Source organism: Halichoeres trimaculatus, unplaced genomic scaffold, assembly GCF_033239565.1.
Source record: "Halichoeres trimaculatus isolate MK-OKI-2021-1 unplaced genomic scaffold, fHalTri1.1 fHalTri1_scaffold_19, whole genome shotgun sequence".
NCBI lineage: Eukaryota > Metazoa > Chordata > Actinopteri > Labriformes > Labridae > Halichoeres > Halichoeres trimaculatus.
The window spans coordinates 20,457,818-20,484,236 of record NW_027437197.1 but is presented as its reverse complement, the minus strand read 5'-3'; the positions used below and the strand labels follow the sequence as shown (position 1 = coordinate 20,484,236).

The window sequence follows — 26,419 nt, the reverse complement described above, 5'->3', positions numbered from 1 at the left end:
TCTTGTTATACTTGATATGAGCCACATTCACCTTAGCAGTCCAGAAAAATGTCTTGTTTCAAGTTATTTAAAGATAAAAATGAGGTCTGAATTGCTTGTAACAAGTTTTAAAGAATCAGAAAATGGTACAAGAAGAATTTGCTAGAAAATTTGCTTAAAATTAGAATATCTAGTTTCATTGGAAGATTATTTTTACTGGTTTCAAGTAATTCAGACCTCGTTTTTTTTCTTTAAATAACTTGAAATAAGATGTTTTTTCTGGTCTGCTGAGCTAAATGTGGCTCATATTAAGTCTTAAAAGGCATCTTCTACTGAAAATAAGACAAAAACACTTGATAAGATTTTAGTTTTTTCCAGTGCACACGTCAGGTTTGTCAGCGTCTCTGTATCTTCACAATATTTTAGGATGTGATGCGTCTGCTTCGTATCCCTGCATTCCTTGTCTGTTCCTGGGGAGCAGCTCCTCTTCCTCACACAGGAGAGAGACGGAAAGGAGAAGGGGAGGGAGGGGCGGTTGAAAGGAAGAGGGGGGGGCAAAGGGCCGCTGTGGCTTTAAGTGTGCTCCTTGTGTGGCCAGAGCAGCCATCGCGCTGATGCAAAGTGACAGGGACAGATGTGACATATCGGTTCCGACACACTTCCATACCACCAGTCACAGGCTCGGGGTGACTCACATCCCCCTGCTCCGGTCCTGTCCCCCCGCTGCAGGACAACACAACGATGCTCGAATGAACCTCACCATCGCCCTCACTGCTGCCAGGTATGGGGCTGCCATAGCCAATTACACTGAAGTGGTGCACCTACTGAAGAGGGCAGACCCTCAGACGGGGAAAGGAGAGGGTCTGTGAAGCACACTGCTGGGATGTGATCACAGGTAAATCCAAAAAGCCTTCCTTCCTGCCTCGCTCCTTTCCCACTGTCTCCCTCCTTCTCTCTGGCACAACGGGGGCCCTCCCAGCACTTCTTACTCAGTGGTAGTTTGCACATAGTCATTGCACATCTAATGCAGGGGCTTTTAATATTTTATAAGCGTTTTATGGTGTAGAGGGCTGCTTCAGATCTTGTAGGGAGGAACATAAGACGGAATTAGCGTACTCCAAATGGCCTTACTTACCTTTTAAATGTCATGCATCAGGCCGGCTTTGGAAGAATAAAGCAGTTAAGGGTAAAAGATGGTATTCTGAAACATTTCATGAATAACCAAGATTTGAGGATCTCAACACATGACCACCCCCTGATGTTTTAAAGGATGGGAGTGTGCTCTTGAAGGAGATGTCTCACTTTAATAATGTGAGAGGAGGGCCTCTCATTGGGAGGGCCTAGACTGAAAGGATAATAGAAACACTTTTATCATCACTGGACCTTTTTTTTTTCCTTGTCTTTTCCAGCAAAAATATGAATTTCCGTCTGACCATCACACTTCTCTTCCTCCTCTCTTAGCGGTGGGATCATCACATGTCAAATTAGAAAGGCTAGCCTGTCATTCATCTTGTTCTCAAAACCGATCACTCGCCACCCTCATGGTATCTTTTGATATGCATCCCATTATATATATACTGTACCTCGTCCACATCAAGCAGCACATTAACAAACATTTCCCCCTTCCACAATTTCTAAAGGCTCCCTCAGTCACTGCCACTGAGCTCCTCTGTGACACAAAGAGGCAAGAGGGAAATTAGGTATGTCTGTTTCCTATTAATTACAATCCTGGGAAGTCTCCCATGGACACACTCGAGCCACTCTATTACAGCGAGAGGGGGGCGTTCGCTGATAAATTAATAATCCGGCTTGTCACCAGCCACAGATGAATAGCCCCTGGTGATTGATGCTGTTTTCTTTCATAGGGCAGGAATTTGATGTCAGAGCCAAATGTGTTATCAATGCCACGGGACCTTTTACAGACATGCGGCGGAAAATGGATGATCAGAAGAACCCCCGACATCTGTCAGCCCAGTGCTGGGGTGCACATCGTCATGCCGGGCTATTACAGGTAACTAACGGTGGGCCCCTACGTCTCTGTCACTGTCCCCCTGTATCACCTGCTCCTTAGCACAGCCGTCTCATCAGTTCATTAGCAGGAGCCAGTGGAGACTCCTCAGCCTCAGCATCCAGACTCTGTCTGACAGTAGAGGAAGCTCCGAGTAGAAAAGAGCATCATGTTTTGGTTTTCTGAACTGTAGAGAAAGGCTTTGCATGCACTCCATCTCGCGTGTGTAATTCCAGCCTGATCAAACATCATTTCCTCTCGTGGCAGCCACAGCTCAGCTCTGATTGGATTCCCCAGCCTGAGCTGGGATTTCTGCTTTCTTGTTGATGCATGTTATTTGTGTTTGCAAGGGAAGCAAGGCTACTCCTGTGACCCAGCCTTTCCCCTCAGCTATGCCTGTGTTAAATTGAGTCAGCGCCACGTGCATGTGTTTTAAACAGGACAATATGTGCAACCCCGGGTTGAGGCTTTGGGAGCAGTGGCTGGAATTGAAACCAGCGGAATTAATCTCCTGGAAACAGCGCTGACAGGAGCCTGATTATGGGGTGTCCCTTCAACCAGCCCCAGCCCCACTCGTGCCCTCCCCTCCCTAGCAGACCAAAGGTTAATGCAGTCTTCTTGTTTGTTCCCCTCCCTAGACCCCTGCTTCCTCTCTCATGCACATGACGCACACATGCGTACACACACCTCCAAGTCCTGATGACATGGAGCTCCTGGATCCTGTCACGTCATCTTCTGACTGGAAAGAGATGCTCAGTCGCACCTACGGGCAGCATGCTGTCCAGAAGGGCATCAGCTACATCTTGACTAAGTCCACAACCGCTACAATAGCCAGAGCATAAGATGTGTTATCAAAACAACTATCTCACAGCTCCAATCTTTCTAAGTTATTTTGATTTTTTGTTGTTTTTGGTTTGCATTTTTTTCCTTTTTGCGTAATTTTCCTTTTGCTGTGGATCCTCAGTCCATGATCATTACAGTCCTGGTGAATGCAAAGGGAAGCTATTATGTGAAGGTATAACTAGCACAACAATATCAACATAACATTTCTCTTCAGAAAAAAAAAAAAATGAGTCATCACTCTGCACTTACACTTGCAGCACTATAGCCCGGACGTTTGAATCACACCTAATTCATAACAGCCATTTATGATAATAAATACACGTCCAACAATCTCAACCTACCCCCCCTCCTCCTCCTCCCACCCACCCTCTCTGATTTACAAATAGCTGATAGAGCAAGCAGCTGACAGAAATAAATGAGCTAATCTGATGGCTGTGTAGGACTTCCACCAGATATTAATTCATCAGGAGGCCACAGAGTGCAGACAGATACAAATTCCCGCTTTAATTATGTATGGGAGCTGTGCTGGAAACAGGAGACACCTCCACTCGCAGGACTATTTCTCAGAGCAACTTTATGAACCCCCTTTTGATTCCATCGTTATTTTGTTTTCCTTTAGATATAATACATGTCCCTTCTGTTTTCCCAGAATGCCCGGGACAAAATGGATTTTTTCCCCCCTCATAGCAATGCTTTCACATGAGACATTTGATAATGAACAAGTGGAAAAATAACCTTTGCCACATTAAATTATATTGTTTTCGATTTGCAATTTTTATGAGGCCTTCCTGGAGCCCGTTTGATGTATCTTGTTCCCACTCGGAGCCTCGAATGGCCCTTGCCGACTGGCAGGCTTATCAAAACCCGTGGAGGCTTTATTGAATGAGTGACCAGTGGGTATCTAAACAGAATGCAGGGCTATTGATTTTAGAGAAGTGGTCTAATTGTTTCTAGTAGACAAGGGCTTGTCCCGATTATTTGATTGATTAGCTTGATACTGGTCTGCCTCCTCATCCTCCTCCCCTGGCCAGTTAATAGCACTGTAATCCCAATACACCGCTGTATTTCTAATCCATCATCATTATCATGGCTGTACTCAGCACAAGATTAGTCCATGAGGGGTTTTTTCTGCATTCCTCAATATTAGCTCTGCCTCCTATATGCTAAAGAAAAAAAGTAGAGGGAAGTCGGCTGATATAATCCATCCGGTCTGCTGTGAGACACAGAGGAGACTGTGACACAGTTATAGACAGAGGATACTTTACTTTTACTCATCAACCTGCAACAAATACAGTGTATTAATTACAATATTTAATAAAAATACCTTTAAGAAATTGAAAATGATTGGCTCTATTGGACAACACCAGACCTTATGGTTAGGATGCCATACTAAGCAAAAAAACAACAAACAACAAAAATAAAAAAAAATAAAAAAGGATGCCATGCTAAGTGTTGATACAGCAGCTGCTAATGGTTTGCAAATCATTTATATCTGTGCAAAAGCAGCACAAAAAATGTTAAGACTGAAAAAAAAGTAATGTTTTTGCTGAAAAATTAGCAGCAACATGTTTTAAGTTTGAGACAGTGACAACGCAGCATCAAACAAGTTTTGGAATAGAAAAATGAAAACGTGGAGGAACATTTCTCAATGTTTCCAGAGCTCACCACTTATAATCAATAAATGAGCAAATAGTCAAACAATTTCAGAAAAATGTTCCTTGTTGTAAAATACCAAAAAATGTGAGGATTAAATCATCTGCAGTATATGTTACTATTAATAGATCCAGAAAATCTGGAGAAATTCTCTAGAAAAGGGACAAGGATTAAAGCTGATACAGGATTGTTGTGATCCATGAGCCATTTGGTATTGCATTATTAAAAACAGGCATGACTATGTTGTGGAAATCACTGCATGAGATCAAAATCACCAGTTTGTTGCTGAACCTTCGAATGCAGATTAAACCTGTACTCATACAAACAGAAACCATGTGTAAAAAATGAAATCTCATCAAGTGTTTTTGCCTTACTTTAAGTAGAAAATGTCTTATTACACTTGATATGAGCCACATTCAGCTGCTCCGTCCAGAAAAATGTCTTATATTATGTTATTCAAACACTAAAATGAGGTCTAAATTTCTTGTAACAAGTGAAAAAAATCTGACAATGGAACAAAAAAAATTTACTAAAAACTAGAAAAGTGTCTTAATTCAAGTAACTTTTTTCTTGTCAGCAGATTTTTTCAACTTGTAACAAGCAATTCAGACCTTGTTTTTGCCTTTAACCTAACTTCAAATTAGACATTTTTCCGGACTTTCCAGTTGAATGTGGCTCATAATTAGTCCTAAAAGACATTTTCTACCGAAAATAAGGCAAAAACATTTAATAATATTTTAGTTTTTTGCAGTGTATTATGAAATCGCAATGACCATTAAGATGGACTGAAGTAAAGTGGAAAATTGTCCCGTGGTCACATGATCAAAATTTGACATTCTTTTTGGAATCCATGGACCCCCATCCTCCGCTCCAGAAAGAAGAGGGTGTATCAGGGCACATCTGTCAAGCTAGCATCTGTGTTAGAACCATAGACTGTATAAAACATGGACGTAGTCTCGCCGACATCATCCGTCTGTTTCTGAAACAGAAAATGAAGCACATCGGCTCTAGCGGCCATATTTGTAGTGGCAAGGGCTTAGCCTACAGCCATAAGGCGCCTGTCGGTCACGTGACCCTCAGCTGTACCTCTTATTGGGGGAGCTTGCGATCTTAACATCCTATAAATGGCTGAAAAAAATTTCATCCCCCATACAATGTGTGCTGATAGTAAAATTAGCGGCTCAGACAGGAGACGTTTTTTGAACCAGGCTGTAAATAGATTAATTTCTGCTTTGGAAATGGCTTTTTTGGCTTGGTGTGTCTGTGACTTCAGGTACTTCTGGAGCCAGCCTCAAGTGGACACTCGAGAAACAGCAGATTTTAGCACTTAAGCATTGTCTCATATTCTTAGACTGGAGGTTGCCGCTTGGTTAGAGGATGTGAATTTATGCTCATGGCATGTGCAGCTTGCAGATATTAGAGGACAACAAATATATTTATAAAGTTTTAAAAATGATTATCACGATAGAGGGGAAGATATATTCATCTGTAGTGTGAGCAGAACTCTGATTTCAGTATCTCTACATGTTTTAGTACCTTTACTCTCTGCATCTGCATCCTTCTTCCACCACATATGAGCTAAAGACCGAGGTAGAGAAATGATCGTTGGGCATGTGTCACAGTGGTTCTCCAGTTCAAGCCTCAGACTACATCTGGCTTCAGGCAGCGTGGCCATGGATGGCAGGGTGACATGTGGCGTATGTCTGGGCGAGACCCTGGTAAAAGTCCTGTAGTCACAAAATGAGCAGAGAGAGCCTGAAGCACTGGAAAGACAGAAGAAAGAAGGGGACAGAGGAGAGCAGGAGGGCATGTAAGTGTGAAGTGATGGAGCGAGAAGCCGTGACTGGCGGAGGCCACACGATCTCCGTCCTTGCCTGTGGTTGTGCCGAGGCTGTGGTCTTCACTCATTTGTCCAAGAACGTGGAAGAAAGGGGATGGGGGGGTGTGAAGAAGGGTCATACCAGAGGGGTTTGTCACATTGTGTGGAGGTGACACCTCAGAAGACCTACTGGCCCCTTCAGTGGACAGCCAGTGTCTCCTCCAGTCCTTCCCTGGAGGTAGGATGGTCTCCATGGCTTCTCACAGTCACACCAGAGTCTCTGCCTGTCAAGCAGCAGATCTCAACTCTACTGTACTCAGCTCGACTTGACTGGACTGGACTCTCTCTGACTGGACTGAAGACGCTCTTTGTTCAGCCTGAAGTGGACTCTCTTTTCTGTTTTTGTGGTGAAATCTTTCCACAACGCACAACAGTTCCCATTCCCCAACCATGAGTCAGCCGAACAAAGAGGGCATCAGTTTCACTCACTCTGCCTCTGGAATTAATAAATGAAAAACTTTTTTTTTCATCATTACAATCCAATCTGAGGGCCTTACATTCAAAAGACCCTTTGTTTAACATTCTTATTTACTTAAGATGTCCATTCAGTTTGTTCTATTGTCTCCAGTCAGTTTAGCTGAACACTGCACTGACTTGGAAGCCTTCAGGATAAGCGTTAGTTGAATCTTTTCCCCATCAAAATAATCAATTGGTCTGTTAAATCCGGTGTGCCAGGTCTTCTAAGGTTAATGCTGCTCAAGAGACTTTGTTTACCATGCATAACTCTCCTTCTGAACAACTACAAATGGGCTTTGTCTTCATCTGCGTGCTTTTATTACCCATGTGAGGCCTTCTGCTCCACAGCTACTTCTCTGTCATGAATGTTTAAAAAATGCCCTTTGATAACGAGTTTGTCATTGTTTTATTCAGAAATATCAACCAGCCCATTACGGTGGCAGGTATTTCTTCAATCGATACACAATAGTGCATTAATATTTAATTCTTTATATGTCAGTAGGATAGAGGAAAAAGTGGATTGTTAAGAAGCGGCATCTGGAGCTCTTTTATTTTGCTGCAGTAGTCGTGATGTAGCGGGAACACACATCCGACTTCAGGGTTTTACAGCGAAACACACGTTGCATATTTCTACAGGATGTGAGTGTCTTCATGCTGAAGGTGTCCACATGCCTCTGTCTAAGACAGGAGAGGAGATTTTTTTTTCCCTTGAAGCATTTTTTTGTCCTGAAGACAGAGGGAGTAACTCCAAGGACACTCTGTCAGTCTTCAGGAAAAACAACATTGACATTAGTGACATTGAACTGATGGCCCCGGTGGTTTCCTTTCAGCACTTTTTCAACAACTTTTTGTTGAGGCAGCTGACAAGGAAAAATTATCCTGCATCCCTACGACTTAATACTGAGTTAACACTAAATTCAATAAATCTTAACCATGATTACAGCTGATATTCAAGTACAAGGATGTTTGAATCACTGAGATCAGAGATTTATTATTTCTACAAATTGTTTCAGCAGTAAAAATAACTTAAGTCATGACTTCTTCAAGTTGGATCCAAAAGGAGATTGGACTCCAGATTCCAACATAAAGCTGATGTCTAATCTTGACCCTGGGCTTATGATGGATCTCAACACTGTGCTGACATTAGACCCCAGTGCAAACTTCCGTTCATGACATTTGGTCCACCCAGATCCTGATATTGACCTGACGACAGATCCCAAATCTGCAAACAGACTTACAACTCAAAGTAAAGCTGATGTGAATTTAAAGTTTGGGATCAGACATCTGCCAGACATCATTGACCAACATCAGACCATCGTGGGATCTGATGACTATGAGCAGTGATGGATTGACATAAGGTCCTGGTCTAGAAACATGTCATTTCTCTACATTTTTGCTGAAACCAGTCTGATATTGATGTGAAACCAGGTGTTGACCAAGCGGCAACCTCCAGTTTAAGAATATGAGACATTGCAGAAGTGCTCTAATCTGCTGTTTCCCCTTGAGGCTGGCTCCAGGAGTAGCCTACTGGAAGTCACAAACACCAAGCCAAAAAAGGCTGTTTTCACAGCAGAAATGAACATTTTTACAGCCTAGTTCAAAAATTGTTTCCGCTCTGAATCACTAATTTCACTATCGGCACACACTGTACACAGAGGATAATAAGATCACGAACTTGCCCAGTTAGAGGCACAGCTCAGCTCATATGAGTGACGGGCGCCCTAGCCTAGCTGTACACGAAGCCCCCGTCAATCCCAATATGGCTGCGGTAGCTGTATGCTTCAAAAGTCAGTTTCAGAAACCGATGGGTGACGTTGTGGTGACTACGTCCATTTATTATGCGGTCTATGGTCCGAACTGAAGATCTTGAAGTTTGAATGCTGAGTCTGTATTGGCGTCAGATCCAGCATTGGGTTGATGAAGTAATGTTAAGCATATGTCAGATCACAGTTTCTAACCAATATTTAATCTTGACCTAAGGCTGATGTCTGATATCATTGTTTGCTTGACATGATGATGATGATTGAAAACTAGCTCACAACAAATCAAAAACTGAGCCTCCTGAAATGAGATTGACCTCAGAACCTGGTGGTAAGGTGACATCAGGTCCTGACATCGGACTGTATCTACATTTTAACTTAGGCCAATAGCAGAGTCATATGTTTGGTAAACTCTACATCTTGATATTGAGCTGACATCAGAATCCTTTTTTGGGGATAATCTTACTATTTTAGGGGGCAGCTAACAAAACATGTTTCTTTTGCCAATATTTAGAGCAATTTGGGCTACACAGGCTGTTCTATTACAGTACCAATCATCAAAAACTGGCTGAAAATGTGCATAAAGCTCAAGCAGTAGTCCGCTAAAAGAAATACCTTACAGTGTTATTAACACAGAAACAAGTTGAAGACTGAAGTGTTTCATCAGCGCTTATGAATTTATGTTAAATGCCAGTAAATGTGGGCCCAGCACTGAACCTTGTGGAACGCCATTGTGAAATTATAGTACATTTGTGTTGTATTATGCTAGGTATATCTACTGCAGTGTAAAAAATGCAGATGGATAGCATAACAAAGTTCTCACCAAATTCTCCCATTTCCATTTTTTGATGTGTTGCATCGGTTTTATATCGCATTTTAAATAACTGATGGTCCATAACAAAAAAGATACATCAGGCATGGGTTATTCAGACTGTTCTTGAGGTTGGATCAATACATTTTTATTTCTAGATTTTTAAGGGATTTACTAATGACTAATGTCTTTAGCTTCATCTTTTTAAGTCCAGTAAACGATGACATTTTCAAATGTTTTTTTTTTTAATTACTAGTAGATAAGATCAGACCAACTGCATCATCAAATGAGAAGAGGTGAAACATTTAGTGTGTGAACTGGTAAAACGAGATTCAGAGATTCAGAAAGTAAAAAATATTTGACAGGTGTCAGAGTTTGACTGCAGACGTGAATGATTCGGTGTGTGTGTGTAGGTGCTGGACTGTTAGTTGATAAACCACGGGTGTGTGTGTGTGTAAGGGAGAAGCTAACAGATCCACTCCAGACAAGCAGTACCAGAGCCTGCTGTCATGCTGACAACACACACACACATCACCAGGACAGTCCATGCCATGTTAGACTTCAAATGAACTGTACAATGACCTGCAAATGACAAGCACAGAGAGTTGCAGCCCCCTGTGACTTTGGTGTGAATGAGTTTTAACCCTTTGTTAGCGAGAAAGAGGGGAAGAAAGCATAATCTATGATCCCAATGTTTCTGGAATGTTTAAAAAGGTCAATATGCTGATATTTTTGACAGCGCTTGACCTTTTGTGAAAAAAGTAACAAAACCATTGGAATTGAAATAACTTCTTTGTTTAGTTCTGGCACATAATGTATCACAGTCAAAGCATGCTGTCTCCCTGCAGCATCTGCCCATGAGTGACTTGACTGTTAATCCGTTGTATTGATCTAATATCAAAAGGTGCTATTTAAATGCAGCATAACTCCCCAGGAGCCATGATCTGTCAGTGGGCTCTGTTTGGAGTCTGGCTGAATAACTAATGTCTGTTTTGTCTGTCGTTGCAGCCAGGTGGCTCAACATCTGGCCCCCACCTACAGAGGCAGGACTCTACAAGTGGATGGGAGGGCTCCGAAACACTGCAAAAGGTAAGGTGGTGAATTTTTACTGCAGCTTTCCAGAACAGATGTGCTCCGGGTTTACAAACAAAGCAACAGACTTAAGAGGAATTTTCTTAAAGTAGAATATCTTAGAGGGTGAACTCTACAGCAGTGTTTCCAAAACTTTTTTTCAGGTGACCCACATTTAGGGGAAACTTTTTACTATACGGGTTGGCCTGCTTGCTTTTCAGGATTGTATCCCAGTCATGTGATTTTCAGGATAAGATATTTAGATGCAATGTTCATCTAGACTAAAGTAACAGCATCCGTCCATGCCTCGTTTTCAGCCTGACGTCACTGCACAGCTGCAACAAGCTGTAACAGCTCCATTTCTGCAGCTGGTGCCCGTCCAAGATCCAGTGACTTTGGACTTTCAATTTAAAAGAAGTTTTGAATCTGACTTCAAATCTTTCTTTTGGAAACTAATGATCAGAGTAATCAATGGGCCAGCTCTTTCATATGTGTGATGATGACACAGTAGGGCTGAACAGTTAATCGAATTTAAACCGACATTGCAATGTAAGACAATGCAATTTTCAAATCGCAAAGGCTGCAATAAAAAAAAAAAGCATTTAAATATGTACTTACTTTATGTGTGTTTTGTTACTGATGAGAGATCAGCAAGGTTTTTGTACAATTTTTATTTAAATTTATGTTCACACAGTATTTCTTTTTCATTTCATAAAAAAGTGCACTTGACATGTTGAAATATTGGTCTCATTCACAATTCTGCACTTTATTTTGTGTAAGATTCATATTTATTTTTTATTTCATTGTTCATACCAGGCCTGTCGTTCTGCAGTGCTTTTATTTCTCCTTTTTTGATTTTATTTAAGGCAATTAATGATAATTTTATTACTCTTCTACAAGGCTTGAAGTTAAATCAATCTGTTAATATTCAACTGTGATTGTAATAGTTCAACCAAGATGTGTTATTCTTATCAATTCATGCTTCAATTAATCTCATTTCATCATAACAGGAAGGTTGACAGTATTCTTTGTTCTGTCAGTCATACTATAGAATGGTGTATTGCTCGTGTTCAGTAAATAATACAGAAGATAAACACCCCCCCCAAAAAAAAATTGGCATGCTAAATCTCAACCGCAATATTGGTCCAAAAAAAATCACACTTAGATTATTTTCTGAAATTGTTCAGCCCTATGACGCAGTGACAGCGTTTTCCTCTGAGTGCTGTAAAACGGTAGGAAACATACAGTGGTGTGGCTTTGGTTGTTTGAGTAGCGCCAGCTCATGGCTTCAGAGTTTTGAAAAACAGTTACATGTTTCAGTTACAGTCACCGTGGCGATGACCCTTCACAATGAAAAGATAACCTGCTAAGACAGTGTGAGGAGCCAATCATCAGTAAACAAATCAGTGAGGGGAGACTTCTTCTGGTTAAGGAAAGCATGAATTTCGTCGAAAGGTTTTGAAAACTAATTTGGTGATCCATAAAAAATCTCTGGCGACCCACCTTTGGGTCAGGACTCAGACTTTGGGAATGATTTCTTCAGAGCCCACAACTCAAAAACACTGCTGCTAAGGCCAGGCAAACTAAAGGCAGTGCTGGGCCTCTGGAGTATGCAGGCAGCTGAGGGGGCCCTTCCTTGAATTGTGAGGCTCACCTTGAGATTCAGGAAATAAAGTGAGCAAGCAACTCAGATTTCCAACAAGAATTAACGTGCAATTGTGAACACGTACCACGTTTAAACTACTGAGAACAATTAAAACAAATATGTGCATCTGCTTTCATCTGGCTTGTTGAGACCAACGTTTTGAGCCTACAAATGTAATCACAGTGCTTACTGTTTCTGTGTCAAATGAAACCTGACAGCAGCTTATGCATTACTGTCTATTTAGAATGGATGTTTTTGACAGCACCATTCACACAGGCGGTAATCCTCTACACCTCTCCCCAAACAGCTTCTGCAATTGAAGCGCTGCTATTCCCGCACATGCATTAGATTGACCTCACATTAACCCAGATACATTTGATCTTTAAGAGCCATAAATTGGCTTTTGTCATTACCATAGGTTAATTACTGAGATTTGCTCTGTACCGTTGCCACAGTGAGATTGCAATAATAAGCAGCGCACAAAAGCCATTCACACTGCCTGTGTGAGCACTAAATAGGCATTGTTTTGATCTTTCTATTCCTGTCGGGAGTTTTGTTTGTATTGCTCTATTATTAGCGCTTTGCCGAGCAGGACTTTGATACAGTTTGATTCTGCTGAGCTTAGTTGAAACCTTGCCCTTCCTGTCATTCTCTCCCCAATAAGTCATCTGATGTGCAGCCCAGACGTGGGTCTGATTGCTGTCCCTGCATTTCTCACAGCACCTTTATGAGAAGAGAGCAACTCTCTGTGAGGAAAACTTTCAGGAATGCATTACACGTAGTATTTGATGGATCAGACTTTCACACAGACTCTCTACATTGCATATTATAAATAGATTTCAAAATATATTCTTTCATTAATTTTGTGTTTTTAATACTACTATTGTTTAAAAATCTTTGAAGAAAAAAAATGAAGTTAAAATCCCCAAAATTGGGGGTGCATGTTTGTTTTGATGGTTAAACCATGAGCCCCATCCACAGATGCTGTGGAGGGGTCCTTGAAGAAGAAGCTCTAGCTTTGATTTCCTCCCTGACCCTTGTCTTATGTAATTCCCAACACACTTATCTCTGTCTCTGATTGTACCCACAGACTTATCCTCTCAGTAGAAGTTGAAAAAGCCCCAAAAATAATCTTTTAGAATAGCTCAAATGATGTGACACACTGAATATCTGCAATTGTTTTACAGATCTGTGAAGTCATGGTTCTGGGGCCTATTTCCTCTGGTTCAGGGGCATTTGAGGTTGAACTACCAGCTCATAAAAAAGGCAAAGTCCCATTACATTCTTGTAACATAGACAGGCATGATGAACTAGAAACTTGATAAAAGTTGATATTATAATTATTTTATTTAGGGTCTGTTTCTGTAAAAGAGGAATTTAAGAAGTCAAACTCAAGGAACAACATGCAGACAGGAAAAGGGATTTACCCTTTAACCTGGATGCCAAACTTGCACGTCAATGAACTGTTCCTAAAACCCAACCAAATGCTTGAAGATTCTCATATTTACATTTGCTTTGTTCATTTTTGTGTATTTTATAACCTTAAATAACAATCTTAGATGGTAATAATAATAATAATGATAATCTTAGGTGGTAATAATAATAATAATAATAATAATAATAATAATAATAATAATAATAATAATAATAATAATGTAACTTGATAACAGGATATGAAAATGAAACTTGAACTTTTTTGACTACTTTGATAAAGTAGACAGTAGAAAATGCAGTAACTTGCTTTTATTAGCTCTATAGTAGGGGAGACTGGGGCTTGTTGTCACACGGGTAAGTTGTCACATCGCAATTATTTTCCTCACCAGAGGGCGCAACTTTAAAGTGGAATACTATTTTTTTTTCCTATACATGGTAAGGCGTCATGTCCTGTCTGAGAAGAGAGTAGCACATTGTGAGGTCAGGTACGCATCAATTAACCATTTGGAACAACCCCAAAAAGTATGAACTTGATGTTTTTCAAAATAACCTTTTACAGATAAAAAATCCCAACAGTGATAAATGTGGACTTGTAAGAGGAGAGGTTAAGGCATCCTGTCATATCTCAGTCAGTGTTCTGTTGTAAGCTAACTTCAAGCTAGTGCTACCTTCAGCAAATATGTTAGTTTGGAAAAACATGTCTCAGTCATTGGGGTTAGTTGTCACATGTGACAATTTGCCCTATAAGAACAAGTTTGAAATAGACTGTCCATTAAATCAGGGGTCTGCTCATTAGCGGTTGTCATAGTGGCATTTTGACTTTATTTTTTACAGAAAACAAGGTGGTTGAAAGGATGAGGAGATAACAAGAAGTCATTGTCAGGATTTGCAAAAGAAAACAAGTATGACGTGATTCTAAGGGCAGTGAGGCAGGTGACATTATCTCAAATCAATTTTTTTTTAAAAAGAACAAAATTGAAAATTTTGTCCTTGTTTTAGTAGTTGCAAAATCCAGTGTGACATCTTACCCCAAGTAGTGAGACAACTTACCTGATGATGGGGCAAGATGTCACATGTTCACTCTCTCTATTTGGTTGCCTATAACTCTGCATTAACACAAGATATGAAAATGACTTGGATGGATTATATAGACCTGAGACTTTGGTCTTTCATCTGGAACACGTTTTTTTTTTTTTTTTTCTGGTCTGATATGTTGATTCCATGAAATACACAAGAGTGTGAATTGTGCGACAACAAGCCCCGGTCCCCCCTAACTGTTTTTCATGCTGTGTTTATCGCACTAAGACAAATTACTGATCTTACATAAAGTACGTTTATCAGCATTTTGTGCATTTCTTTATTAACAGAGTTTCCAGTGCAATTTACTTTATGGTTCCTTTAAAATGCATAGAACGCAAAAAAAAATATGTACAGTCAGTGGATATGAATTTCCCCTCTGGGGACCAATAAATCTAAATCTAAATCTAAATCTTAATCACTGAAAAAATGTTTTGAGATTAACCGCTTATTCTCAAAATGTTGATTTAGTCATGATTTTAATATTACAAGTCTCTCTGAAGAGAAGGGTTAAAACCAATTTCAATGTTTGAGTTTTTTTGTGGTCTGCTTACAATATAAAAATGGACAAAGTTTGAAACAGCACTAGATGTTCAGATGCTCACAGGTGACGATAAGCGTGTTTGCCTCAGTGAAGGTGCATACGTCTCAGTGAGTATAACCAGTATTTGTGTTTCTCTCTGCCTTTATGAAAAGTGGAGAGGTTTCAGATTTCTCTAATGATCCTCTTTTAGCTCAGTAACCATGGCACACTGAGTCTCACAGTCTGACATGCAGGATCAGTAGCGTCACTCCAATAAAGTCTGGAACAGTACATCCATGTTGTCTGTTCCCTGTGAGCCCACTTCCGATGACATTTATTGTCTCCATACTGAACGCTGCGGTTATAGAAAAAACAGAGACTTGTGGAAGTGATGTACTATTGAAATGTGTCTGAATATATCCACATGCTCAAACATGCCATAAAATCTCTGTGGTGTGTTCTCCATCACTAAGTTTTAAGATTTTAAAATGTGCAGATTGTTACACACTGCACCACTGTAGTAAAATGTGTTAAAATCAACCATAACTGCCAACATTCAGTCAGTGTTGTCCTGAAGTCACTGAGCGTATAAAAAAGAACCATATTCTGGTCGTGTCCTTCCTTCACGTCAGCCCTGGTAAGTCTCAAAGAAAGAGTACGGATTACCTGGAGGAGGAAAAGGTAGCGACAGGTCTCTGTAAGTGAGCCCTGCAGCACTACTAAATGAGCTGTGAGGGTGCTGTAGGGGCTTATGTGGGAGTTTCTGTCAACACAATTTCGAAATTAAACACATTTCAGCATCAGCAAATACTGAAGAGACATATTCATAAGAATTTTCATCATTTCTCATATGAAATGCTTATATTATCCTGCATTCAACCTGCGCTGAATGACTTTTGGACTTGTTGAGGTGTGCTCTGTCAGGCAGCTTTTTATGCTGTTCAGGTTTAAACCGCAGACATTTGCATTGTTGCATTTGTTGAGGACATGGCTTGTGTTTTTTAATTTGGCCTCATTTGATTAAAGGCAGCACGGTTCTCTTACTAAACATTGTCAGCCCCTGTCAAAATAGTAGTACTATTGCTTCACATCTCACCATGTGTGGAGATCCTGTGCAAGTTATTACACAGTAAACGATCTTGACTTTGATAGAGAAGTAAAAATTTCAGAAGTCATAAATGTAGCCTAAGATGATTACAGACTACATATAGAGGGTGGAAATGTGTGTAAGTATGATGTTGTGTCATGTATGGTAGTTTGTATGTCACTTAAAGGGGCTGTGAGGAGTTTCTAAGGGAAAATTCTCACCAGTAGATGTACGCCTAAAATGAGATCATCAAGACCAATAGAGATTATTTCTAAATGCAATTTCTTAGCTCCTCGATTGGGTCAGACAAGACTGGATTTACTTACGGCCAAGGCTATAACAGTTTTGGATTTGTAATTATAGTTTAGTATTAGTTTTAACTAGTGCTGTCAGGCGATTAAAAAAATTAATCTAATAATTACAGGATTTTTAATTAATTAATCTAATTAATCGCATTTTAATCTCATATCTGCTTAAGGTCCCAAAATAAAGAATTTGAATTCCAGGATATTAAAATTACATCAAAAGACACTAAAAAAAACATTTAAAAATAAGGTGGGAATGTATACAACACATTTTTAGGTACCCTGATGCATAAGGAACACATGAAAAAAGTTTTATGGTTCTACCTCAACAAAATATACACAGTCCTGCACCCAAGATAAGCTGATTTGATTTTTAGGACCGTTTTTGCCTCTGCCACTTTTTTACTCAATGTGGATGTATTTTTTACTGCAATATGAGCTTCTTCTATGAGGTCAGGAGAACCAGGGCTAAAGGCTAAAAACTGTGAGGAACTGTGTACAGAACACTTTATTCAAGTCTTGGATCAAAGAAAAGTGAAGTATTTTCAGTTTAACATGCTCTGAACACACACACTGTTGCTCATTGGTGTAGAGCAGCCCCAAGCTGAAACATCACACCAGGAAGATGGAAGGAAATTTTCAAAGAATTCTTTAGATTTAAATACAGGACATTTATCGATCATTCAGGGCTTGTTTGATGCAGTAAAGAGTGTAGAGTTATCTGTTTTTTACAGAATTGAGCTTGAGTAAACAGTTGATTTTCTGCAGATTTTCAAAAAGGACGTGTGAATAAACGCGATGTGGATGGCAGTCACAGATCACTCTCGCTTCCCTCCCGCCAGCATGTTGCTGACGTCACATGTGATACATTCAAGGACCGTCGGAAATTTGAAAATCTGACAAGAACACCTCTTTTTCCAAGTAGGACACACAGTTTGTAAATGCCAGACATTTAAAAATAAGTGCGTCTTTGAACGCCCCGCGGGTATGAGATCCAGATTAATCTGCGTTAATTTTTATAACGCACTAATTTGCAGCGTAATTAATTAATCTAATTAACGCGTTAAAATGACAGCCCTAGTTTTAACTTTTTTTTTTCTATTACAGTTTAGTTTTAATTAGTTTTAGAGCAGGCATTCAAGTTTTTATTTAGTTTTGATTTTTGCAACAAGGCTTAGTTTGGTTTAGTTTTAGTTTCAAAGTAAATATTTTGTAATACTGTTAATTTTCAAGTCCAACAAAGTGCTCACTGCTCAGTCAAAGCTGATACTGAACTGTTGGCTGCTGCCTTAAACACAAGAAAAAAAAATTAATGTAAAAAATATAAACATAAATGATGTAAAAAGTAATGTACACATAAATTACAAAAAAAATAATATAAACATAAACTATAGTAAAAATATAATATGAGCTTAAATAATTAGAAACTTGGACTCTGTAACTATAAAGGCAGACTCAAATACAATTGAAGGCAGACTCACAAGAAATTAAACTATTACCGATGCTCTGATTCAACTACGTTTTGTCGCAGCACAGCGCACAGCCAGTCAGTGCAGTAAACAAGCACGTCCCAGTACGTCGCTATGATGGTGCCGTACGGCGCTGACAACTACCGAAAACTGTCGTAAAATTGGTTGGGAAAATGTGTCGGATTTATTTAAATCCTAAAGGCTATTATTATTGTCAAAAACTATAACTAAGGGAATTTGTCTTTAATTTTGGTTAGTTTCAGTTAGTTTTGTGAACAAAAGATGCAGTTTTAGTTTACTTATCGTTTTTGTTTTCTTTTCCAGTTTTTATTAGTTTGAGTTAACTGCAATGTATTTTAAATTTTAGTATCCGTTTTTAGTTTCGTTTTAGTTAACTATTATAACCTTGCTCACGGTACAGCGAAGTCCCCCATGACAACACCACAAGAGTCACTAGGTTTAGCAGTGAGATAAGGGATCAATGTTTTCTCCGCTAAAAATTATTAATTGGATTAATTTTGTCGTAATGGTGGACACTGGAGCTGGACTGGCAAAAAAAGAAAAAGTACAGGGGAGCAGAAAAAAAAAATGAACATAAGGGTGATAGAGCACGAGCTAAAGGCTAACACAGGAGCTAAACTGTTTGTGGTGATGTTGATTCCAACCCACAGTCAGCAGTTATTCTGCAGTGGTCTGTTCAAACTTGAGAGTCTATCAATAAAATGAAGAGTGAGGTTACGTTAGCTCTGATTGGTAGATGACTGGCAGGACATAACCAGGATTTACTAACGTTACACATTACAGACATGTCTTAGAGCACTGGGCTGTGAGTAACGCTAAATTTAGCCAGCTACTAAACTACGGTACAAACTGAAAGTTTGCTTCTTGCCACATTTCAAGCAAAAGCGTTACATAACTGTTGATAAATACCTCACCTTGTCGCATTGTATCTTGAAAAAAGAAAAGTAGTGTTACAAAGAAGACCTGATCTCCATTCATTTTTTAAAACAAACAAACCTCATTGAGAGTCGTGTCATCACGACGGTGTGCACGCGGTTCCAGCCAAAGGTGTCGCTGTAATTCACTTCAGACTTATAGTCTTCACAGTCTCTTTACATGACATAGTTTGTCATTTAAAGTTGCAGATTGTTCATTCCTCCAAAGAAATTTCCCCTCAAATTTCTCCAAAAATATGGTTGCGCATAGTTCATATATTAAAGGATAACATAGCTGAGATATAGTAAAAACAGACTGCGGTCTTTTTCTTGTCTGTTAACAGTGGATTTCATAGCTTGTTTGGTTTAAACCAGTATCAGTGTTCAGAAAGACGCAGAGAAAAGGAACATGAAAGTGCAAAATCTTTAAAGTAAGTAATGCCGTCATACCTATAAATTCACACACACCTCTTCCCTTTAATCTGTACCGCCACACACACACACACACACACTCTGTTCCCTGTCCTCCTGTGACACCGGCAGTCGTCTGCAGCTCGGTGACAATGATGAATGCAGAACATGAAACACATTAATGCAGCGGATCCTGGTCAATGTCAGGCCTTTCTTCACTGTGTCAAGTTAAACAAACAAGATCAAGCAAAAAGCGAATGGTAATTGACCCTCCAGAGATAAGGCCCTTGGTTTGAAGGCAGGGGGGTCATGGGAATCTCAAGCCAGTCTCAAATGTTGAGATGGACACACACTCAAAAATATTCCCTGCTCACATCCAAATGGACATACTCTAATCTAACTCTGCAGGATTTCAGTCAGCTTTACGGAGAGGAATTATTTTAAGAGCCCCCCCTGTGTTATATACTCTCTGTGCTGTCATTGTAATAAGTGGATTCTACGTGTAAGAGTGGTCTGAAGCCTCAGCAGCACGTATAAAAAATGTGTAGGCTGCTGACATTTTGATGACACGTTCTGCTGAAATCTAAGTAATTAGGAGAGTTTTCTGATTCTGAACTTCTGGTTTTAAATGATAAACCTTGAATACTTACTATATGTCCTCCAGTGTGCTGATGCTGTGTAATTGGATCAGCGTAAAATAGAAAAGGAGTAGGCTGCCTGTTATAGAAGTGATGAATTAAAAGTTTGCTTTGCTTTTATTATTCTATACTTTTAGATTTTGCAGCTATGTAGAGCTCACAGGTGAAATGTTTTTGTTTTTCGCATGTTTAAAATTCCATTTCTTTGTGTTCCACAGCAGTTTTTGAGTCCATATCAACATTTTCTATCAAGTCTTATCAGCGCCTTGATTTGGGAATAAAATATAGTTAATGCGATGAAATGTACTGAGCCATTAGGGAATTTGTTAAATTGAAATTTGTCACCTAAAAATGCAGTGTTGTTACTTTCCATCTTGGGAGCAGAAAGGAAGCAGGAAGGGGCTGCGGCTGTGTAACTATGGTGTGCCATAATGGCAAAATAGCAAAATAACTTAGCAATTTTGGACCTTTTGGACATCACTAGTATTTTAAGGCTGCCGCTTAAAAAAAAAAAAAAAAAAAAAAAGTTTTTCAATGACTAGCACATTATAGTCATGTATTAATAACACTAAGATCAAAACATCTTTACTTGAAAATAAACTAAAAACAGTATCTTAAACTAAAAAGTTTAAGCCTTAAAGCTGAGGAGTTTTTAAAAGCTCATAAAACAGACTGAGATGAACAGAAACCTCATTATGAGAATCAAAAATCAAACAAGACCATTAGCACAAAGGCAATTATTTCTACAGTGTAATTTTTTTTTTCCCTGACTCCTCTGTGAGGGGGTAGGTGTCAGACAAGATGATTTATAGCGTGCTTAAGTAAAGCCCTTTTTTACAGCAAATATTCAGAATGAGCGATTCATTTCACTGCTCAAGGAATGCATGATGAGATATTTGTACAGGTTTGGCGAGGATGCAGAAGATTTGGCTTTGTACATAGAGGGCGCCAAATTTAACACAATGAGAGAGTTTTTCACAGGAGCTTTAAATGCTTGATTTTTTTTTTCTTTATGCATATATTACTTTTTGACGAGGGGAAATATTTACCTCTGCCAAGGAGGTTATGTTTTTGGGAGAGTTTGTCTCTGTTTGTCTCTGTTTGTCTGTGAACAACATAACTCAAAAAGTAATGATCAGATCTAGATGAAATTTTCAGGAAATGTTCAAAATGGGATAAGGAAGAAGTGATTAAATGTCCCATATTGTGCAAAAATCTCTTTATTAAGTCTTTTAGTGAAATTTGTGGGTCTTTGGCTTTCCTCCCAGCCCACAAAATGTGATGTATAATGACAAAACCTGTACTTAGTAGTGCTTGTGAATGTAAAATCCTGACCTAAAACGAGCTGTTTGGAATTTGGGGATTTATCGACGTCAGCGATTCCCTTTTTTGACCAATCAGGAGCAAGTCTGACCTGATTGGTCCACCAGAGCAGATACCCCCTAACCCCCTCCTCGCCCACTCCCCTCCCCTATGGTAAACAAGCTTCACTGTTTTCTAAACATTGTTCACTTAGAGCTTGTGGTGCCGCTCTCAGTGACGCTGAAGAGCGGGGCGGTATCAGCGGTGGCTCATTTACATATGAAGGTCACGCCCACTAAATCAGAGCGTTCTGAACAGAGGGGCTATGAGAGCCTAGAAACAATGCTGCTGTGCTTGATTTATTGGCTTTTTGGACCAAAACATGTTACTACAATTTGATAAATAGTCGGATTGCTTTGCAACGCAATACAAGACAAGGTCACCATAATTTCTGACAGATGTAAAAGTATGATCCAGATCCTGGAAATATTCTGGATACTAAGATCTGGAACATGAAATATGTACTGGGTCATCATCATTTTCAACACTGTCAGGAAACAAATTATCGTACAAACCTGCAACTAACACCGAACTGTAGCAGACAGTCTGCTGAAAGGGAGTATAACATTAAAGTAGGACTAAAGTGTTGGTGACAATCACAATATGCTTGGTGGAGGTCTGTGCTCTCTGAGTGCTTTTATAGTTTAATAATGCAACTATGCAAATGAAAATTAAAAAGATATACAAAAAAAAATCTTTAAAGTAATGTATTTAATTCTTTGCTTCTATCTGATGATACAGTTTTTGTCTTCAGTGAAATTCTGTCCATTAGTAAAGAATTTCTTGGAAAATATTTTGAGAGCTTTTTTTAATTTTGTGACTTCGTAGGGGATGAGAAATAGTAAAACAGCCCTAAGGGGAATATATGCTAAAACGTCCACACATGAAACCAAAACAGTGTAAACAGCTACAAATCTCCAGGGGTAAGCAACAAAAGTTTTGTTTGTGATTCGTCTGAGCTGGCCCTTTCACATACCCAGACCTTGGCTCTTAAGATTCTAAATGCTCAATATTTATTGTATTAATTTGGCTGTTGCCAAATGAGACACAAATCAACGTTAAACATGTTTAAACATCCTGCAGAAGGTGCGTCTGATTGGCTCAGAGAAATGTTATTGGCCTGCTTTTGATTAAGCTGAATGGCGACTTGTATTTGATGCTGGCTTTTAATTTCTGTATCTGTCCGTGCAGTTGGTGTTTTTATTACTATTAATTTATTACTGGGGTTTGGTCTGCTTGGCCACTTGCATTTATGGAGTAATAAGGGAATGTATTTAATACCGCCTGCTTTCAGTTGCTCTGTGAATTGTGAGCATGAATCAAGGGGGTTGATTAAACCATACTGTCCCAGGCTTTTAACTGTGCTTAATTTCACACCATCTATAAATAAAGCAATTATTTTCTTAGGCGCACTGTCAAAGTGAAGGCTTCATACGTCTGGCTGAGCTCTGACTATTGTATATGAACGCTGTTTCAAAGACTTATTGTGCATCTCTAGTTCTCTTCTGGTTAATCCACATCCAGTGTCAACTATGAGTGTTTTCATTAAGAGACGAGTGCCGATATTTTCTGTTTTAACAAAGCTCAAATTATTAGGGAATTGTATTTTGAATGCTCTGTTCAAACTGTTTAAGCCAGGGAGTTCTAACGCACACTTTTGTTGGGCTTAATCTACAGATTGTTGTGTCTGGTCTTGTGGGTATTATGCAATGCAAACTCCTCCAAAAGAGAACAAACAGGGAAATTCTCAAGACTGAGTGTGTGGGAGGGCTTATCCGAGCGCCTGCTGCCAGTTTTAGCACTGGAGGATACTTAATGTTGAATGGATTTATGCTTTTATTTCTAATCTGCGCTTTCTTTCTTTTGCAGTTTGGCAGAAGCTTGTCTTGATCCTGACCGAAGCATTGAGGAATTAAGTCAGCTGCTGTGATCACTTTCAGCCTCAAACTGCCCTCTGAAATGAAAGTAAGTGGCCAGTTTTAATATTTTCAGCACATTTTTTTTTATCATTTAACTTTGTCTTAGTCAGAAGGCTGTTAAAACTGTAACACTTAGCTTCATAACTGCCTAAAAAATATCTCCATTGTGTACACATTCTGATGGCGCAGGGTATAATCACGCATGCCCACTGCAGGACCTAAATGCATTGTAATTAGAAAATAATGGGCTTGTGTTCATGGATGGGAGGTTTCTACTTAACATTTTCCCTCCAAGCAAATGAGCTAAAGTCAAAATCAGCCTGGATAGATTCCCGTCAGACCCCAATATAAAAGTTGATCTCTCCTGTTAAAAGAGAGGGACTGTGCACACAGAGGTGTAATGGCCAGGCTGTCTCTATTAAGCCTAACAGCTCCCGTCTCCTTCAAGGTGGTCATTTAGTAGTGCTGCTCATTCAGCCTAATCAATGGTTGGAGCCGCAGCGAACCATTAAATAAAAAAAGAGGCTAGAGATGAGGTGCCTCTGATTGGGGTTAATTGGATGTAATTGGAATTTATACTGTACAGTGGACGACTCATTAAGAACACATTTAAAAATAATGTCATTTGAGCTCAGGTCATTTAACCATTTTTACACTGAAAAACTGTGAGGCAGGTCTTAGGGGAGAAAAAAGTGGAATAGCTTGTGTAGTTCTCTCTTTGTAGCCGCGTACAGGCTGAATGCAAAGTGTCACTTATTGATTTATCAATTGGTGCTCCTTGCTCGGGTCAATTCCAGACTCAAAACCAAAACATACTAATCGAAGCTAAATCTTTCCTTTCAGTCCTGTGACTATAGCATTTATTATTTACACAAAGTGACCACTTACTCAGTGCTAAATTAATAAAAATAGTCCATCTTCAAGGCTTAGTGCATGGGGTTTATAATGTATTGTGAGCAAGTGTTCATGGGAATTACAATTGATGGGGTGAGCAGGAAACAAGGAAGAGGCTTCCTGTTTCTGACATGAATAACCACCCATTCACCATTCATACAATAAGATGAAATATAAACCTTCTAATTTGTTATAATTCACATCAACCTGAGCATTTTAATTAAAGGTGACATTCGATTAGATGAATTGGACCTCTGTAGGAATATTTATGTTGTCATTTCTGCCCTTATTTAGCTCTCTTTCTTGAGGCTTTGCAGTTGACACACTTTTCAACATTTATGCCCCAACGTTAAACATTGTTTCACAGTATCACCATCAGGGCGGCTGTGGCTCAGTCACGTTTAGCGTCTCTCAGTCAGTAGGTTGGAGCTCTGATCCCATGACTGCCTACTGTGGCTGTTCATCAGTGTGTGAATGGAATCAGTCATTCCTGCTGGCACCTTATGGCAGGCTTTGCTATTGATGGGTGAATACCACTTACGATGTAAGAAGTGCATGACGTGGTCATACTAGACCAGGGGTAGGCAAACTAGGGCACGGGTGCCATAGCTGGCACATGAGGCTATTTATGTTCGCACACAGACAATAATTACAAGGACACAGAGTACAAAATAAATAATAACAAAACTATTGTATCATACTCTCTTTAAGACTTCTCAGGAAATTGAGCACACAATACATTTTTTTTTTTTTAATTTAACAAATAAAGATGAGTACTAAATTTAAATCATGATGTTACAAGTTTGTGAATGTGACTTGCAAGGGTGTCACCCAGGACTAACCCTCAATCTCTCTGCTAGTCAGTCTGCTAGCTTGCAGTCCATCCATTCAGCGGAGTTGTCATGGCAAACAAACCAAGTTCTAGTTGTTCTATCCAACATTGTTGGACAAGGGAGTATGGATTTATTGCCAGAGATAGACAGAGATCAGGCGATATGCTCCCTTTGCTGTGAAAGTTTGGTATATAGGACATCAATTGTGCAGCGTCTTTTTGAAACCAAACACAAAAACGGTGTTAGCAAAGTATGCGAAACAGAGCAACACATTCAAGACTTCCTTTACTGTTAAAAGCCAGTCCTCAACTAGAGGAAAGTTTCCATTTGTCTTTTTTTTTTTTTTTTTTTTTTTTACCACTGCCCCCCATATCTGCTGTTGTGCCTGGATTGCAGGACAGGATCTGATACTAAAATCAGCCTCAATGCTGCCTAGCCTGCCAACTTAGGGGCCGTTTACACAACAACGGTTTTAGTGTGAAACGCAAAAGTTTTGTTGCGTTTCAGCCTCCCGTTTGCACGAAGTTGGTGTCTTAGCCGACCTAAAACGCAAACTTTTGAAAACGGCCTCCGGGTTGGCGTTTTTTCTGAAACTCTGCCAACATCATTGCCATGTAAACGGTAAGCCAGCGTTTTTAGCGGAAACGCTGACGTCACACTCCGCTTTGAATGAGTGCAGGAGTATGATTGTTGCGAACTACCATGTTGTGCTTGTGCTGCTCAATCTACTGTATCTGCTGACTATATTTCAACAAAATGAGCATCAGTTGCTCCACTTCTGCTCTTAGCATTCACCGAAACACCAGATGAATAGCTACCAAGAGCGGCTTCTGGAGAAGACAGTTATAGCCCCAACTACAGGCCTGGCATGCTTACTACAGCGTTTACAGTTCCTCACAGTGATTTCCTCTCATTGCGTTTTAGCGTTTTTGGATAAAACATTGTCGTGTAAACAGGGCCTTAGTAAGCCAATATTTTTGCCACAGTGTCAACAGGCAGAAGTGAAATGTGATAGGATCTTTTCTATGGACTTGATGACAAATCTGTGGTCAGGTGTCATTTATGCTGTTGAGTATTATTCATTTGAACAAGAAGATTCAATTTTTAAACAAAGACTGGTTCTATAAAAGATAACCAATGATATTAGTCGTTTGATTTGGAAATGAAAACTGTTCTTATTTGTATAAGATGCTACAATAAGCTAAAACTTGCTTTTCAATCTTTTTATGTAGATTTTATATTATAAGCAGGAAATAAATGGTTAATAACCCTCTATAATGCAGTTGAAGGCAAATATAAGTGTTTGAAGCCTGCTAAGGCTTCTCTTGTGTACTAATCAGAAGAGTTTGTGTGGATGTAGCTTTTGGATGATAACACAAAAATGTTGAAATATAATTTCACAATGAGTCATTGTTAGAAATTGGAAA

General features: G+C 39.5%; 1 long non-coding RNA gene across 1 annotated transcript; it reads left to right on the top strand.

Moving 5' to 3' along the window:
- Positions 1 to 739: 739 nt before the first annotated feature.
- On the top strand, positions 740 to 1,913 carry LOC141808049 (uncharacterized). The gene is made up of 3 exons (XR_012599887.1): positions 740 to 874; positions 1,620 to 1,679; positions 1,845 to 1,913. It is a non-coding gene; the product is annotated as an uncharacterized LOC141808049 (long non-coding RNA).
- Positions 1,914 to 26,419: the final 24,506 nt, after the last annotated feature.